The sequence below is a fragment of the Choristoneura fumiferana genome, chromosome 6, assembly GCF_025370935.1.
Source record: "Choristoneura fumiferana chromosome 6, NRCan_CFum_1, whole genome shotgun sequence".
Lineage (NCBI taxonomy): Eukaryota > Metazoa > Arthropoda > Insecta > Lepidoptera > Tortricidae > Choristoneura > Choristoneura fumiferana.
In genome coordinates this window covers 3,369,341-3,389,080 of record NC_133477.1, presented here as the reverse complement: position 1 = coordinate 3,389,080, position 19,740 = coordinate 3,369,341, and the positions used below count along the sequence as shown (strand labels likewise).

Here is a 19,740-nt window from a genome sequence, read left to right as displayed (position 1 = left end):
ACGATATAAGCGCCAACTAGCCTGTCACAGAAACCCTCATTGCTTTACAGTCAGAAGTCTTATTGTCCAACACACATGGAGCCACAATCGTTTTCACCACTTTTTTTTTATTCAACTGGATGTTAAACGAGCAAGTGGGTCTCCTGAAGGTAAGAGATCCCACCGCCCATAGACACTTGCAACACCAGGGAGATCGCAGATGCGTCGCTAACCTAGAGGCCTAAGATGGGATACCTTAAGTGCCAGTAATTTCACCGGCTGTCTTACTCTCCACGCCGAAACACAACAGTGCAAGCACTGCTGCTTCACGGCAGGATTAGCGAGCAAGATGGTGGTAGCAATCCGGGCGGACCTTGCACAAGGTCCTACCACCTGCAATCCTACCGCGGTCCTACCGCTGCTCTTTCTATCACATGTTATAAGACGAGGGTAGAAAGGGATGGTGAATGCGATCGCGAACGTCAGTGCTTTAGACAACACGGCCCCAAATCAGTGACTGAGTGACAAAGATAAAAAAAATACAATCAACTATCAAGACTTTATTTTTTCGGATCCTAAGTTGCACTATAAAAATAAATGTACGCACGTTCCTTTCTCCTGCAAATGTCGCAGTGGGGAGAGACGGTGATTCGCTGCACTCGTTGCTTCCGCTGTCATACCTCCCACTGTTGGGCTCAGGCTGCGGGTACATATATAAAAAATATTTGATAATTTATGAAAAATGCAACGCACTAACTAGGTCCTTGCTCTTATTTACTTTATTTAGTTCCTAAATTTACCGGGTGTGGCCTGTAGTATGAGAAAAAAAAAAAAACATAGATCATACTCCTCAAACTGAACAACATTATGTCAATGTCAATTATTTTTATCTTTTTCATTACTGTGGCCATGATAATGTGGGCTATACAGCCAAGTAATATTTTAGTCTCGTAGCTATTTTTGTGGCCCGGCGGAAGACCTGTGCGATATGCTGAGTCGGGACCTTTTTATAGCGGCAACACTTCTTATTGTTATTTTTTCTAACCTGTGTAATGTGTCACTGCTGTTATAAATAAATTATTTTCTTTCTTTCTTTCTTTCTTTCATTAGTTCAGCGACTTTTAAAAATAATTAGTTTTTTTTTAAATTTCGATTACACTTTTAAGTTTATTCGAAGAAGCAATGTAAAGCAAAATGCTTGATGTTTGTAGCGTGACAGACGACGTCACTTGTGTTTTAGGATGGCGTACATTGATAGCATTATTTAAATTGTATGAAAAAAGGAAAATTCAAAGACTCCATTATTTTAAAAAGTCGCTGAACTAATGTTGTTCAGTTTGACGAGGACGATCTATGTTTTAATTTTTTGCTCGTTTTACAGGCCAAACTCGGTAATGAAGTGCTTTAGAGGAGGATGGCGGCGTGCCGTCGGGAATAATACATTATAGACAACTGTAAGCGGTGGACCCAAACAGTGCCGGACTCTCATCGTCTAAAAAGCCACACTTCCCCAACTCCCTGGAGCTTATAACGGGGAGGAGAGGGTTGGAGGGGGTTTCTTATTTACCCACAGAGTCTTGCCTGAGCCAGTTGCTGGAAAGCCGGGAGATTGAGTATGTACATATTTTCCCGTTAGGCTCTGCGGGGTGCTTAAGTCAGTCTTTTTTGTTGGTGCCTATTGGTTTCTTCCTTACTTGAAAGAAAAAACCAGAAAAGGAGACCAGCGCTGGGAATCGAACCCAGGTCCTCAGCATTCCGTGCTGTATATTTTCGGTTGTCACTATAATGACGAACAAATTTTAATTTACAAATAAGTACTTAGGTATATATTTTTACACCTAAACGTTTGACCGACACTTTATACTTACTTACTAGCTGGATGCAGTGACCCGAAGTGGATCTAATCGTCCGACACCAGAGTACGTGTACACTAGGTTGTGACGACGCTGTGCTTCATGAATAATAGATATTTTTAAAAGCTTTTATTTAACTTGCAATGTATATACCACGCGCCATATAAATCTGCCTAAAAGTTCCTCTTTAAAGTTTTAGACGACAGCAAAAAAGAGAAAGTAATAAATTGACTGTTGGAGAAATTAAAAATAAATAATACAAAAAGACTCCGAATCCTTAATCATCTTGCTAGTCTTGCAGCCTGGTGGTTTTGGACTCACGTAAACCTTGTCGCGAACTACCGTCGAATAGCGAACCCCTAGGGGTTCGCGTAACTTTGAGTAACCCTGGTATGTATATAATCTATGTGCGGGTCAAATCTTGCAAGTTAAATTTGACCCACTTCCAGTAGTTGGATTGACTTGAAATTTGGCATACTGTTGTTAATATGGTAACAATGACAATACAATAATCTGGTAATGAGATCCTGGTGGTCCAACCAGAATCGTCTCTGCAGGACGGAACTCCTCAACGGTTAATGGCATCGACTTAAAATTTGGTACGGAAATGTAGTTTGGATGACAATGTAAGTACAGTCAACAAAAAGTACAGTAAGCATAAAAGCTTGTATAAAAATGTTTTTTTTTAACAAAAAACTTGTTTTAACTATATCCTATAATCTGAAAATCAAAAGGATGCAGACAAAAGGAAGGAGACCATGAGTTATTCTATAATACATGTATGTAGGTGTTTCCTGTATAGAAAATTATTTAACATTGTTTACAGTAGTACTATGACGTCTATGATTCTGCTAATGACGTCATAATAATAATGGCGACTGTGTACCAATTAAATCTACATAAAAAAAATCATGACGCAAATTCGAAATGTATTAACTTACAAAATTATTACTTTGGTTTTTGATCGCCGATCAATTATTTATTATTTTAATAATAAAAGTAATTTCATGAACACATTATTGTCTTGTGAAGCGGTTTTTGACGATTTAATTAATTAATTTAGGTACATAATTAAGTTTGTAAAAAATAGTTAATGTTGTAACTCGTACTAGGTACATTTTTAATCACCTTCCGAATTTCGATTATCATTTAGTATCGTTAATAGAACATTACAGACTTATTTTGTATAATTGATTTTTCATCGATCTACGGACCTCGTCAATGAAAAAAATCGAAATTTCAACCCTTATTAGTATTATTATAAATGCAAAAGTGAATATGTATTAGTTTGTTTGTTTGTTAGTACTTTGTTTGTTACGTTTCCACACCTAAAAGTATTTCGATTGTAATAAAATTTGGTACAAAGGTAGTTTAAAATCCTGAAAAGGATATGGGATAGTTTTAATCCCGGGAAATTGCAAAGTTCCTGCGGGCAACAGCTATTTAAATAAATTAATGGAAATAGCTGACACCCTGAAAATAACAAGGAATAGTTTTTATCCCGGGACATTAATAAAGCTCCTGCGGGCGCGCGATAAACAATACAATACTATACAAATATTCTTTATTGCACACCATAAATCTTAAAAGCAATCTCTTCCAGACAACCATTTGGGTACAAGAACTTATGGTTATGTCAAACAAAAATAGGTGGCGGAAACAGAAACAGAAAACAAGAACAAAAAAAAACAATAATATTAAAATAAACTCGTTGAGTTTCTTGCCGGATTCTTCTCAGCAGAGGTTTTTCCGAACCGGTGATAGTTTTTTTTTGACATTCATAAGTGCTTGTTATAGCCTAAATTGAATAAAGATATTTTGACTTTGACTTTGACTTTGAAACGATAAACGTATCCTTCTTATATGGAGAAGCCAACAACAGCTAGGTATTTACTATGGAGTAGTTTAACTCCCTGAAAAGGACATAAATAATAAATAAAATAAATAAATATCACGGGACAATTCAAACCAATTGACCTAGTCCCAAAGTGAGCTTAGCAAAGCTTGTGCTATGGGTACTAAGCAACGGATAAATATAATTATATAGATATAGATACATATTTAAATACATATTAAACACCCAAGACCCGAGAACAAACATTCGTATTTTTCATACAAATATCTGCCCCGACACGGGAATCGAACCCGGGACCTCAAGCTTCGTAGTCAGGTTCTCTAACCACTAGGCCATCTGGTCGTCGTCGTCACATAGGATAGTTTTTATCCCGCAATATTTTAAAAATCCCGTGGACGACAGATGAAGTCGCAGGCAACAACGAAATAAATAAAGATGTTATCTGTTAATAAAATTACCTTGGGTAATAAAAAGTTTTAATTAAACATGATAAGAACTTGAATGATAAATATAGACAAAATGGTAATTAACTACTGCGTGTGTTGAGTAATTGCTTAATTCATTAACTAATTGCATGGTCATCCTGCTTTTTATTTCATTCATTAAGATCGATCATTATCTATTTTTTTAAACTGATTTACGCATAATTTCAATAGGCTATAGTGTACTAAAATTTCCAATTTGTGCGCCAGTTAGATTATTAGATAAGTTTTTGTTAAAAATTACATTTTTAATACAAGCTTTTTTGCTGACTGTACCTTTGTCGACTGTACTTGCATTGTCATCCAAGCTACATTTCCGTACCAAAATTCAAGTCGATGCCATTAACCGCTGAGGAGTTCCGCTTTGCGGAGACAATCCTGGCCGGTCTACCAGGATTACAGCAGATTATTGTATTCTCACCAGATTTACATCATCATCATCATCATCCCAGCCTATTTACGTCCCACTGCTGGGCACGGGCCTCCTCTCAGAATTAGAGGGCTTGGTCCGTAGTTCCCACGCGGGCCCAGTGCGGATTGGGAACTTCACACATACCATTGAATTAATTACGTCACAGATGTGTGCAGGTATCCTCACGATGTTTTTTTTCACCGTTAAGCTCGTGGATGGCTCGTGGTGGAGATTTACATAAGTATGCCAAATTTCAAGTTAATCGGACCGCTGAAAGTGTGTCAAATTTAGCTTCAAAGATTTGACCCAAACAAATAAATTAACAGGGCAAGTTAAAGAAAAGCTTGTAAAAATATTGGACACGTATTTTTAGGGTTCCGTACCCAAAGGGTGCCAACGGAACCCTATTACTGAGACTCCGCTGTCTGTCTGTCTGTCTGTCCGTCCGTCTGTCACAGGGCTCTATCTCTTGAGTCGTAATAGTCAAACACTTGAAATGTTCACAGATTTTGTATTACTGTGGCCGCTATAGCAACAAATACTAAAAATATAATAAAATGAATATTTAAGGGGGGCTCCCATACTACAAACGTTATTGTTTTGCCGTTTTTTGCTTGATATTAATAACGCTTTAGTTTATATAATCACTTTAAAAATAAAAATTGAAGGGGGCTCCCATAAAACAAACTTGTTTTTTCTTTTTTTTGCTAATATCTAATGTTGTATAGATAATGATACGGAACCCTTCGTGCGCGAGTCCGACTCGCACTCGGCCGGTTTTTTCTTTTGTCAATTAAACTAAAATTTAGATAATAGCTGGTTAAAGTTCTGTGTGACGTCACGCCGGTCGACGCTTTTTAGCACGACGTGACGTGACGTGACGTGAAAATAAGACCAGCGCTGGGAATCGAACCTAGGTCCTCGGCATTCCGTGCCGCGTGCTATATCGCTACACCATCGCTGGACAGTGGTACAGACACCAATTTTTCCTATGCACCACATATCTCAGTCTATATTTCAGTTTGTATTTTCGATATGGGTTTTACGGGATGGAATTGAAATAAAAAATACAAAAAAAAGATAAATGACAGTTTTCGCATACAAATTGATTGTGATCGCGACTATCAGAAACGTTATACAATACGGCCTCACCGGCCTCTGGTTTAAAAAATAAGATGAATAACGAACTAGTTTAAGTACCTAGCCAGTGACGGAGGGCAGCGCTGATGTTGGTCAAATAACTCTCTCAAGGCAAACCTCTAAAATGTCGCGGACGTTGAATGGCGGCCATTTCCGTATATACCTCTATAATAATCCATATGTCGGCTACACGCTGCGACTTTTAGCAGCGATGCGGACGAGAGTTCCACAAACGCGCGACTGTATTAATCCTAATAATATTCTAAACGCGAAAGTTTGTATGTATCTATGTACCTGTGTATGCTTGTTACTCTTTCATACTTAATTACTGTCCGTCCGTCAGTTATTTTGGAGCGACTAAGGTGGTATTCGAGTTCACGTATCGATATTTTTGATCACTTTGGCCACTTCGGAATGTCTGATGGCAACTGTACTACTTGATAAGTAGATAGCTGGACATCTGGAATAACACATGGGCTACGTTTTCTATGTTTCGATCGGGATAAGTTTTCGAAATATCAACAGCTAGGAATAAAGACATGAAATTTTACAACTTTAATGAAATCTGCGGTTTAATTTTTGTAGATTCTCACAGGAATTCAGTGAAATCTCGGATTTCTAATCAAACTGTCGGATCTAATAGTTTAGAGCTGCTGGTTCCCACTTGTCGGATGTCGGACCTGGATTTTAATCCGATGTTCCGTGGCAGAACATTTTATATGCATGAATTTATTCACCAACAACGATTTTCTGTAGAAACGACTGACCTATATACACCCGACAAGTGGGAACGGGCTCTTAGGGCGTTTTCAGATTATCCGATCCGATATCGGTATCGGACGCTGATACGATTAAAATATGATCCATACAGGTGCATATTTCATATATTTTACTTGCCCCGATATCGGTATCGGGATCGGATAATGTGAAAAAGCTCTAACGTGCAATAAGATCGGTGATTTCGACAACTACATCATCAACGTTGTGGTTCAGCGGTATGCAGTATATTGGAATTTTCTTTATTTCGTTTTATTGCACAATTATATTATAAGTTTACCGAAGATACTTGGCATTTGAAATAAAGAACAACATGTGTGACATTAACACATTTTTTTATTAAAAAGTTGCCAATAAAACGCAGTACTGTATAATTCCATTTATGTATTTTTTGTTACATTTTACACGTTACATTGCATCATTCATTGTCCTCCTGTATCTTGAAGAACTTTTTCTGTCTTCTTGTGTCTGTAAAAATCACGAATAAATTCAAATTTTACGCCTGTAAAAATTGGATGCGTTTCTATCAATCTACTCATCATCCCAGCCTATATGCGTCCCACTGATGGGCACAGGCCTCTTCTCTTAGGCCATATTTCCCACGCGGACCCAGTGCGGATTGGGAGCTTCACAAATACCATTGAATTTCTTCGCAGGTTTGTACAGGTTTCCTCACGATATTTCTACCTAAAGCTCGTGATCAATTTAAAATGTTATTTCATAGGTACATATAATTATATTGTCTGCTAATATATAAAATTCTCGTGTCACAATGTTTTTGTCCAAACTCCTCCGAACTCCGAAACCGATTTTTATGAAATTTATTGTGTATGTTCGGTAGGTCTGAAAATAGGACTTATCTATTTTTCATACTTTTACGCGGAAGGAGTCGCGGGCAACAGCTAGTTAATATATAAATATAAGAAAAATTACCATCATTAATTTTTCATCACACTTGCTCGTAAACAGTGTCGTAACATGCAGGCTACCTTAGTTGCAACCCCCCCAAATAAAACCCTCGACCTTAATGTGCTTGTCATGAAGCCCGTGGTCGGTAAATGAGTCATTGCGCGTACACATTTTCTTGTCATGAAGCCCAAGGTCGGTAAATGAGTCAGTGCCCGTACTGATGGTGCTGCGCGCGCTGCTGCAGGACTACATGGACCACATGCACACGCACGTTGCGGCGCATGCTGAGGGAGGTAGAGGGCGACGTTGCCAAGAGCACAGCCTAAGGTATCGCCAATATTTGGAAGAATTATATTTTTTCTTTTACAAATATAAAATTTTACTTGCAAATGTGATGAAAAACATTGTATGTCGCACGGGCGGTACTAGAATTACGAACATCGACTCATTAAAGCCCTCAGTCTTCGACTTCGGGCTTTTAATAGACTCTCGTTCGTAATTCCTTATTTACCGCCCTTAAGACACAATGTACTATATTATCATTGAATAATGAAGAACTTACGCCTTTTTGGATTAAGAAGCGTCAGAGGCTTTATAAAGGAGATAGTTGCATTCAAACTGCTCTTTCACTTGCATAACTACAGGCGACAACGTCAAGATATGCATTAAATACTGCAAAAGAAAACAATAATTAATTTTCACGATCAGAAATAATTTTAAATTTGACTTTTGCTCCTTATTTGTCAACATTCAAGTTCTCTTTTCAAGACCCGTCAATGAAAGCAAACTGGTACGAAAATAATTACAGTTTTATGTTGTTTACCCATAGAAAAAAAAAATTAAAATAATGTTCTTACGCACTATGCTTGAAAGTGTTATTACTACCCGCGGGTTCGTACAGGTACATCTTAGATTTAGGTAGTTTTACTGAATTCCCGTAGGAAGTCCCAAAACCGCAAAGTCGCGCGAATGCACGCCTCGCGGCGTGAGTTTCATTGCCATCTAATTGAGTGACTGCGTGAGTCGTGTTCGAATGCTATATTAGATGAGATGTAATAGCACACCTCGCGTGCGCCTGCGGCGTGCACCCGGGTGACTTAGTGGAAGGCCTTATGCCCGTGAATTAGATTTTTTTCCTTTTCCATCCGTCTGTCACAGAGCTCTATCTCTTGAGCCGTAACAGCTAGACACTTGAAATTTTCACAGATTATGTATTACTTTAACCGCTATATACTACTAATATACTATATACTAAAAAAATTATTAAAAAGTAACCTAACCACAAAAATATCATTTTTAATACAAGCTTTTTCTGCTGACTGTACTTTTTGTTGACTGTACTTGCATTGTCACCCAAACTGCATTTGCATACCAAATTTCAAGTCGATGCTATTAACCGTTGACGAGTTCCGTCCTGCGGAGACGATCCTGGCTGGACTACCAGGATTGTCACGTGATTTACATAAGTATGCAAAATTTTAAGTCAATCCGACTGCTGAAAGTTGGTCGAATTTTACTTGCAATATTTGACTACAGACAGACAGACAGACAACGGGACAGGTGAAACTAAATAAAAGCTTGTAATTAGCGTTTTTTGGTTGCTAGGCGTTGTTATTCGTTGCTAGGCGGGCAAGGTGACAGTTGGCAGTTGCTAGGAGCTAGTTGACTCGTCTTGACGAGTATTTCGTTAGCCAGGGGTAACAAGTACAATCAGCAAAAAAAGCCTGTATTAGTATTTTTAACAAAAACTTATTACGGGACTGTTTTTAAAACATTGTCAATCTTATACCGTGAAAGTGTGTCGTCACAAGCCTATATTAGGGTTGTAGGCACGCCCATCGAGCCCACAACGCACAGCGGTGGATCCTTGGTGCCCGGAGCGGACGCTAGGGCTGCGCCTGCGATGCGGGTGCACGTAAATCGCACGCGACGCGTGCAGTTAGCGCCGCTCATACTGTTTTCAACAGGCGTTTTTTTCGTCAAAAAATCATGGTAGGTACTTACATGTTACAAATAACATTGAAATAGTATATATTTGGACCATTTTAAAGTTTCTTTTGTTCACATTTATAAGTAGTAATACGTATAACATTAATAGAAAACACACAGTTGTATATATTATGACGTAGATAAACCAATCCATTAATTGTGGTGCAGTTATTCCCTGAAACGAGAAAATAAAACTGTTAAAAATCGAACCTGACTTGCACGATCAAATTTAAAAATAAATCAATAATTTTAAAAATCAAAAAACCCGACTGCCACCCTTTAGGGTTGACAACCTTGTCAAGACATTTGATTTGGACTGTAAATGTTGCTAATTTGGATTAATTTTGATTTTTCTTTGGTGGTAAATATATTACCGGTGTCCTATTAAGGGTTAAAAAATAAAGAAGAAAACAAGTCTAGTGGTCTAAAATTTGTTAAGCAGTTAACTTAAATTTCAACAGTCGGGACCCATTAAGTAGGTACTAAGAATTTTTGAATAGCCATGGTGGCCTAGTGGTTTGACTTATCGCCTCTCAAGCAGAGGGTCGTGGGCTCGAACCCCGGCTCGCACCTCTGAGTTTTTCGAAATACATGCGCGGAATCACATTTGTAATTTACCACGAGCTTTGCGGTGAAGGAAAACATCGTGAGGAAACCTGCACAACCTGCGAAGCGATTCAATGGTGCGTGCGAAGTTCCCAATCCACACTGGGCCCGCGTGGGAACTATGGCCCAAGCTCTCTTGTTCTGAGAGGAGGCCTGTGTCCAGCAGTGGGACGTATATAAGCTGGGATGATGAAGAATTTTTGAGCTGGACAAGACTTGAATGGATCCCGACTCTTCAACTTCAAGTTAGCTATTTACAGAGTTCTAGACCTGACCACTAGAGTTGTTTATTTCTTCATAAGCATTTTTTATGGCAGACCGGCCGGCGATTTCATACTTTTTTATTTTTCTGTGAAAACGGTAGATTATTTACCTTACGGTAGATTGCCGTACAACGACGTACGTAAAGACCACCTACACACACGTACGTACATACGTATGGCGACATTTGACAGCTGTCAGTCCGACCTCTTTTTTTTTAATCAAACAGACCAAGACACAAAAACCTATTGATCCCACGAAACGTGTGGTTTGCCGAAACAAAGTTTCAATTTATTTTTACAAAAAAAACGCAAAGTGAAAAATAAAACCTATCTACAGGAGTGAGCTACAATATAAGTCTACTATCGATAAAGCATAAGACACTTAAAACACCTACCTAATTAGCGATTTTAACTTAGAGGTTTCTTTAGTTTCTTAACTCCTTCATTTTTAATGATCACAAACTAAACTCACCTATTCCAAGACGCACTACTTCATTCGACGCAATAAACTACGCAAGAAACTACGGATGAATGTTCTTTTTTACGTCATTCCAGAGCTAAGCCGTGTCAATGTGGAATGAAAGAAAAACTAAACTAAGCATTTACCATATTTTGAAAGAACATTCATTCGAGTGATCAATCTGATACCCCTTAAAGGCCCAGGCCAGCGCTAAAACTAATAGGGACTACGCACTCACTTCTCGTTGCTCGCCAAGGGCTACTACGAAACTCGAAGTTCGTGTCGTGCGGTCCCTCTGACACTTATACTATTGAATACGAGAGCGAGAGGGACGATACGATACGAACTTCGAGTTTCGAGTTTATAATGTTTATAATATAAAATGTTAATTACAAATAGGTAGGTAGTTTAATCTTATTTACCTTTATGATACAGTATATCACGAAACAATACACCAGAATGAATAAAACGTTAAACAAAATTATCAAATCTTCTGAAAAAAAAAGAAACTAATTTTAATCAGTTTTGCATAAAACTTAAATCCTGCTAATATATTATTATAAATACAAAAGTTTGTGAAAAAGTGTATGTGTGTGTGTGTGTGTGTGTGTGGAATTTGGATGAAATTGGTATGTAGACAGCTGAACGTCTGAAATAAAATAACACTTAAGCTACTTTTTACCCGACTGCGTGTATATGTATGTCTATTTCTATGTCCTCTCGTAACTACTCAACGGCTGAACCGATTTTGTTAAATGATACGTCATTGGATTCGTCTTGACACTGGGTACATGAAATTCATGAAAAATAAAAATGGCAGATTTTTGGCGCCAAATTGTAAGTTTTCAAAAACTGCTTTTGATGCGTCACGACACAACACGACAGATAAATGTGAATGTAGCTTAAGGTTCATGAAAAACGCATTCCTCGCAACACATCCTCTCACATCTGTGGTTGAAACGCAGCCTAAGGCCCAGCGCCCACTATCGGCACGGCATGGCAAGGAATCCTTCGGCATACCTACGCGCAGACGCACACTGACGGCATAAGAGAAAAACATTTATTTCAGACAATTAAATCCATAAATTGTTATTAACAAGGTTGACTTATAATATTATGTTAGTTAATCATAATCAAATATTAATCATTTACAAACTAATCATTAATAAAAATAATAACAAATAATTATCGGCATAATTGTCGAGGAGTTCTCAGGCGTGCCGAGGTATGATTAGGAATGCCGAGGAATTCTCAGGGATGCCGAGGTCAGCTTAGGAATGCCGAGGAGTTCTCAGGGATGCCGAGGTCAGCTTAGGAATGCCGAGGAGTTCTCAGGGATGCTGAGGTCAGCTTAGGAATGCCGAGGAGTTCTCAGGGATGCCGAGGTCAGCTTAGGAATGCCGAGGAGTTCTCAGGGATGCTGAGGTCAGCTTAGGAATGCCGAGGAGTTCTCAGGGATGCCGAGGTCAGCTTAGGAATGCCGAGGAGTTCTCAGGGATGCCGAGGTCAGCTTAGGAATGCCGAGGAGTTTTCAGGGATGCCGAAGTCTGCTTAGGGATGCCGAAGTCTGCTTAGGAATGTCGAGGAGTTCTCAGGGATGCTGAAGTCTGCTTAGGAATGCACCGCAACAGCCTGCACCAACAGCAGCTTAAATTTAGAACAGTGATAATGTTGCAAGCGAACACTCGTATTCAGAATGAATTGGGACCTAGTGCTCATTGCTATTCTTGCTGATGAGGAAGAAAAACGATGTGTATCCGAAGGATGCCGAAACTGTAGGTAGCCGAGAGTTGCGTCTTCAGGTATGCCTTACGCTACCGAAGACTTCTGCGCTATGCCGTGGCGTCTTTAGGTACGCCTTACGCTACCGAAGACTTCCGAGCTACAGCATACTTACGCACAAAGTCAGAAACATCTTTCATAACATTAAAAGCTATAAAAGCAATTGACTGCAATGTGCACCATACTGCTGCAAAAATACAGCCCGTTGCTAGACTTAATTTTCCGAGAAAAGCCTTTGTATGAATACATGCTTCTGGCATTATCTGTATATAAAAACACTACAATTTTTGCAAAATGTTCATCCAATTAGCCGCTTACTCCGGGTCAAGCATTGGAGTCAAAAATAAATTGTAGTTAACGTGTTCTACTCATAATGTTAAGTGGCAGAATTATGTCAGTATATTTTTTAATACAATTTATGACAGCAACATAGACAAGGAAGGTGTACTAAAAATAAGTTTTTACTCTATATTATGTTTTTCCATAAAGCCATGGTGGCCTAGTGGTTTGACCTATCGCCTCTCTAGCAGAGGGTCGTGGGTTCAAACCCCGGCTCGCACCTCTGAGTTTTTCGAAATTCATGTGCGGAATTACATTTGAAATTTACCACGAGCTTTGCGGTGAAGGAAAACATCGGGAGGAAACCTGCACAAACCTGCGAAGCAATTCAATGGTGTGTGTGAAGTTCCCAATCCGCACTGGGCCCGCGTGGGAACTATGGCCCAAGCCCTCTTGTTCTGAGAGGAGGCCTGTGCCCAGCAGTGGGACGTATATAGGCTGGGATGATGTTTTTCCAAGATGCATAAGCATGATGTACAGTCAAGTGTAAAAATATGAACTTACTTAATAAAACTTACGATTGATCGGAAAACGAAGCAGGGGAGGCACTTTGTGATGGGTGCTTAAGCACCTAGTCCATCGGCGTAATTACAAGCAATCAAGACGAGGTATGTGTTAAATACTGCCAAAGAAAAAAAAATATTATTCTAACCAAATAAAAAATCTTTGCACTTGTTTCACTACTGTCTCCGTTAAGCTCTTAGGGCCCTTACACACGATGTTTTTTTTGCGCTCGTTTGTATCAATACAAACGCAAGTCGAACGCTCAGCAAATGCACAGAAACCGTCACGTTTTAATTACCTACACATAATCCTTACGTTTGTATCGGTAAAAACGCCACGTTTTTCGAACGCAAGCGTTTTGTATCGCGTATGCCCCGAATTGTCGTTCGAATGCCTTCACTATTTAAAAAAAACCCTTAGTGATTCTACTTAATTTCCAACTCTACACTCGGAATTGGTGATATAATTATAAGTTGCATTTCGTCGTTTTTAGAAGAAAATCAAACTAACAGCAAAATGGCTAGGCTAGTATTAAATTATCTAACTAGTATGTACATGCAACCTACCTAATAGTTATTTATGTGGCTGGTGCATAATGAGAGGCATTAAAGCACGAGTGTGGTTTTATGAAACGAGCCTAATTATGTATAGCCGCATACATAACTTTATCTACATGCATATCATAAGTTTTCTATAATATGTTCAGATATGTTGTATCGAAAGATATAAATATCGAAGTACAGAGTGTCGAATATCCTATGAATGAACTATCACGTGACAGGGTCCACGGAGCTCCGTTTCACGGAACTCCTATTTAGATGCACTGTACTTTAATGCCGATACTTTAATGTAAACATTAAGATGCACTGTACTTTAATGTGAACATTAAGATGCACCCGCAGATACCAGGTTTCTTAATAAAGGCCATTTGATAGTCGTTTCTGAACATATAATAGGGAAGTTATGATATGCATGTAGATAAAATATTTAATTGGCGTAGGTATTCGTAACATTTAGACTGGGCACAATAAAAAGGGATTTAAAAACACAGACACAAACAAACTGATTAAAAACATGGTGGCACCGATTCTACTACTCTCGATCCTGAGGAAAACTACTTCCTGGTTTTCAGTTATTTAATTAACACCTTGTATAAATATGTGGCTTCATCGTACGGTCAAGGAGTTTAATTCATTGGCCACCATGGAACCGTTTCACAGTAAACGTCATAGTGCCATCGCATTAATTCACAAGGAAAATCTTAATGACTTTTCCTTTGAAAAGGTTCCATGGTGGTCCATGAATAAAGTCTGCCGTACAGACTAGCATGTTACACAGAATATGGCGCTGGGCGACAAATAATTAGAAAAATATAAAAATAGTACTGCCTCGAAAACATTATTGGAAAATTTGGCTGGCAATACTCGTAAAAGCTGTGAGGTGGGGAAGGGGTACAGCACGCGCTTCGGAATGGTGAAGACCCGGGTTTGATTCCCGGCTGCCAGCATTTCTTTTCTCGTTTTTTGGGTTCACGGAAACGGAACTCCAACAATAACATTTTGTTATCCATCTATCTGTCCGTCTGTCAAAGACCTTTTTTCCCAGCTCAGTTGAAATCAATAGTGAATACTCTGATCTGGGGGCCATGATGGCCTAATGGTTGGACCTATGGCCTCTCAAGCAGAGCATCGGGGGTTCAAACTCGTTATCGCACCGCCAAGTTATTAAAATTAATGTGTGGAATTTAATTTGAGATTAACCACGAGCTTTGCGAAGCATTCATGAATGATTTGTGTGCATTTCCCGATACAAAACAAAAATCAATCTTAAAAAGTATAAAATAAAAATTTCTTAACAAAAAAATTAAACCGCCGAAAAAATTGAAAGCAAAAAACCTATGATGAGTTCTGTGACACTTGAAAATTTTCCGAATTACGCATACTATGTTCGCAAAATATTTTTTAAAAATGATTTCCATTTTGAAGCAAAATAATCAAAAAAATGTAAAACTTGTTTTTAAAAATATATAGCAATATCAGTGTCCATTAAATAGACTCCATCGAATACGACAGAAAAATATGTATTTTTTTAAATGACTTAATGTGTGAAACGGAATAGAGTAGTGACGTCACACAACATTATCGGCAATAGCCGCGGTTCATGATTCCATAACAGGAAACACTAAGATATTTTTAATTATTAAACAAAACTTGCAAGATTTTATAAACGCCTCTATTTGGAAAGCGGCCGCAGCCATCTTGTGCCTCTAGTGGCCAGTGCTTGTCAGTATCCCACTGTCAGTACGAGTGCGTCTGCCTTGTATACGAGTTGCGATTCTGTTGCATTTTCTTTGTATAGTATTTTGCTATTGTTAATTTCTGTTATTATTGTTGTTGACTTTTGTTACTGTTTTTCGTTAAGTTTGTTGTTATTTTTTGGCAAAATGTCGAAACGGTCTAAAAAGACTGTTTTGAACTCCCAGACGGGAGTTTGTAATTCGTTTGAGGTATTATTTCGAGTGAGAACGAGAAAACGGTGGGCCGGCGGGCGGAAAACTGGAAAAATATTATTTTTTTAAATATAATACAACTTCTCCAAAAATAGGCAGTAATAACTCTTAGATAAATCGATAGTTCACTCGATAAATGGTACATATCTATAACTGTCAAACTCGAAACGTCACAGATCTCATCATAGGTTAAAAATATTATAGGTAGGTACCAGTTTGAAATCGGTGCCTCAGCATGAGCCAGGAGGAGTGATAGAAGCCCATCAGGTAGACGACTATAGGTCCACTCCTCCTAGCTCGTGCTGAGGCACCGACTTCAAACTGGTACCTAGATTAACGTTAAACAAAAAAGGTGAATTTTATGCTTTTCAGTTTTTTCGGCGGTTTAATTTTTTTTTACATTACCTATCTACTATTTCAGTACGTTTGATGATTTTTTCCTGATTCGTCATAATCCTGTTTCGTCGGATTTCTGTTTCGTCAGATTCCTGATTCGTCAGATTGTCAATATCAAATGAAACTGCAATTAGCGTAACTACTTTTGTATTTAATATTTAAAACGAATCTTTCTTCCTGATAAACACTGGTTTAATGCATGATAGATTTAATTATATATAGATAATTCCGACGAAACAAGAATACGACGAATCTGGAATGCAACGAAACAGGAATCCGACGAATCAGAAACAATTCGTTTTGATCTAGGTTATTTTGGTGTACGTACAAGTTTAGTTATAACGTAATATACTCACATATTAAAAATATAGCAATTACAGTGAATAAGCCTCCTATCGGGTAGTTTTCTTCTTTCATATATTGCTTGATTAAAGTCAAAAGTAAACATAGAATAAACAAGGATGCAATTGTTATTTGAAAATAAAGGTTTTTTTTTAAATCTTGAAAATATTTTATGTTTGTTTCCTGAAACGAAAAGAAACACAAATCATTCTTTTTACTTAAGTATAATGTAGTCATTTGGTTACAAAAAAGGGGCGGCTCAGGCTCGTTCTATCTGTTTTCTAAAATGTCTGCTTCTCAAAATAGCCTTTTTCCCACATTGTCAGTTTCCTACGATGTCAACTTCTTATAATTGTCTGTTTCCTGAAATGTCTATTTCTCACATCTGTCAGTTTCTTGTGATATCTACTTCTTATACCTATGTCTGTTTCCTGTAAAGTCTGCTTCTCACATTTGTCAGCTTCCTAAGATGTCTGGTTCCAGTATTGACAGTTTTCTAATATGACTGCTTTATATAATGTCCGCTTCTCATATAAATAGTATTCCTAGGATCCATTCAATAACTTCCATCTGCTACACCTAAATAATTCTAACAATTATGACCAACTTCAAATTATTTAAATGCTCTAAAAAAGAATAATAAGTATAAACTTTTAATTAAATCAAACCCATCAATTCATGATCATGACATTAGGTATACAATTTATATCATTTATATGGTATAGAGAAGCGGACATTTTAGGAAACGGATTTGTAGAACACAAATAGTGGATATTGTAGGAAACATACATTGTGGGAATTAGACATCATAATAAGCGGACATTATAGGAAAAAGACGTTTGTTGGAAGAAGGCCATTTTGAGAAGCAGACATTTTAGAAAACAGACAGAACGAGCCTGAGCCCTGGAAAGTTTTCCAGGAGTTTTGAAAATTGGTAATTTTAAAGATTTTGATACGTTCTTTTTGAATTTCAACTTTGTCACTTTTTGTCTTTGCCGCTCGCGCTGCCATGTTGGAAAAATGGCATCTTATAGCAGTTTTTTGACGATATCTCCTTTCTGACTCATTCGAGCCAGTGAAGGATTCTAATATTGAACTAGGAGCAAAGCGAGAGATTCGAAAAAAGAATTCTGAGCGAAACCGAGAGCTTCAAGACACGAGATACTAAACAGCTTCACAGACGAGCGAAACACACAATTTTTGACCTTACTGCAGCCAGTAAAGTTGTAGATGGAAGAAATTAAGTTGAAGTCTTAAAAATTATATAGTTAAAAAAGCCTCGAGTCTTTTGAAATACTAATATTAACGCTGCATGTATAAAAGCTTGGAATAGGTACAAAATCTTCAACTTGACAATATAAATCTGTTTTTCTTTAAAAAAAGTTAAGTATATAAAATAAAAACATATCATAAAATTACCTTTATTATTGACACCATTGCGAGTACATTTTGTACCATTAAAGCAATATTGAATATAATTTGTAAATTCCCCTAAAAATACAAGAACTAATTATTAACGAGAGAATATGCAATGTAGGACCTTGCAAGGTCCGCCCGGATTGCTACCACCATCTTGCTCGCTAATCCTGCCTTGAAATAGCAGTGCTTGCACTGTTGTGTTTCAGCGTGGAGAGTAACACAGCCGGTGAAATTACTGGCACTTGAGGTATCCATCTTAGGCCTCAAGGTTGGCAACGCATCTGCAATCCCCTGGTGTTTGTTGCAGGTGTCGATGGGCGGTGGTGATCTCTTACCATCCGGAGACCCACTTGCTCGTTTGCCATCCAGTCAAATAAAAAAATATATTTATATTTAATATATTGTATTCCGATCCAATTTATGAAAGCGTAAACAAAGACGCCAGAACCCCAACAGAACATTTAGTGATGTGAAAACCTAGAACCTATTGCACAATAATTAATCTGTTCTGTAAATCGATTATTTATTTAATAGATCAACGTATTTTTGTCTATTTTATTATTTACAATACTTGATTTAATTCCAAAGACTGTTTATTCAATTATAAAAGCAGTAACTATTTTTTTTAATTTTAAGGAAAGTAAATAAAAATCGCTTATTCATCCGCGCATTAATCGATTTTTTAAATGTCAAATTTTCCACCATCTCTACGCTAGTCTATGCTACTACAGACTATACACATGTTTCAATCAAAAATAACGTCAGATTTTGAAAAAGATTATTCAAATGAAAAATAAATATTGAAATCAAGTGAATATTGGTGCATTAGGTTAGGAGTCGCGCTGTCATCATTCATCCACCATTACGTCTCATATTTCGTTTTCTAGAATTTTTTTACCGTACAACGGCAAAAACTACTAGACACTGGCCGACACTGGCAAAATTGTCCTCCGATGGACAGAGCCATAATTTTTTAAAGAAACAACAAAAAGTGAATATTGGTGAAAAAAAGTGATTAAACATCTAGTTAAAAGACACGAATTATAGATATATGTGTTATTGATTCGATCGAGTGGGTGTTTATACAAGAATTTTGATGAAAACGGTTTGTTGGCACTTATAATAAATTGAATAGGCATAACGTATAATCATAATTTTTTAACTGCAGAAGAAATACAATATAAAAAATAGCCCATAAAGTTATCGACTAAAATGCCTATGATTCATGGACACAGACAGACAGAATGACAGGCATGACGAAACTATGTGTTTTTATGGATCCGTACCTCAAAGGGAAAAAACGAAACCCAATAGAATCACTCTGTTGTCCGTCCGTTAGTCTGTCTGTCACGACCCTTTATATCGAGAACGCGTGGAGGTGTGGAGTTTAAATGAAAACCATATACTCAGGTCTACGGTCCCTAAAAGCTGTGAAAAAAATCAAACTTAAGTCAATGCAATCAAAAGATAGTCATTTTTTTTTTTTTAAGATTGTCATATAAAAACCGGCCAAGAGCGCCTAGAATACGCAAAAGAAAGGGTTCCTACGGAAAATATTTCAGTTTGTATTTTCGATATAGGTTTTACGGGATGACCGTAAAAGTAACAAAATATTTGAAATAAAAATACAAAAAGATTCCAAAAAAACAATCTTCATCAGCGTCCTTCGAGTACGAGTACAATGTACGGCATTAGGATGCTAAGGGGCTGCCGCGGGCTTGCAG

The 19,740-nt window shown here is 37.7% G+C and overlaps 1 long non-coding RNA gene across 3 annotated transcripts in view; it reads right to left on the bottom strand.

Annotated features, from left to right (window-relative positions):
* Positions 1-6,872: 6,872 nt before the first annotated feature.
* The window catches only part of LOC141428850 (uncharacterized), a 20,156-nt gene continuing 7,288 nt past the window's right edge, over positions 6,873-19,740 (bottom strand). The window contains exons 1-7 of one of the 3 annotated variants that reach the window (XR_012451476.1): positions 18,017-18,077; positions 16,612-16,780; positions 13,365-13,468; positions 11,148-11,218; positions 9,412-9,571; positions 7,970-8,079; positions 6,873-7,000 (exon numbers count right to left, since the gene is read on the bottom strand). This is a non-coding gene — a long non-coding RNA (uncharacterized lncRNA). Of the gene's footprint in view, positions 7,001-7,969; positions 8,080-9,411; positions 9,572-11,147; positions 11,219-13,364; positions 13,469-16,611; positions 16,781-18,016; positions 18,078-19,740 lie in introns of those variants that run through there. The other 2 variants (XR_012451474.1, XR_012451475.1) reach the window with 2 other exon arrangements.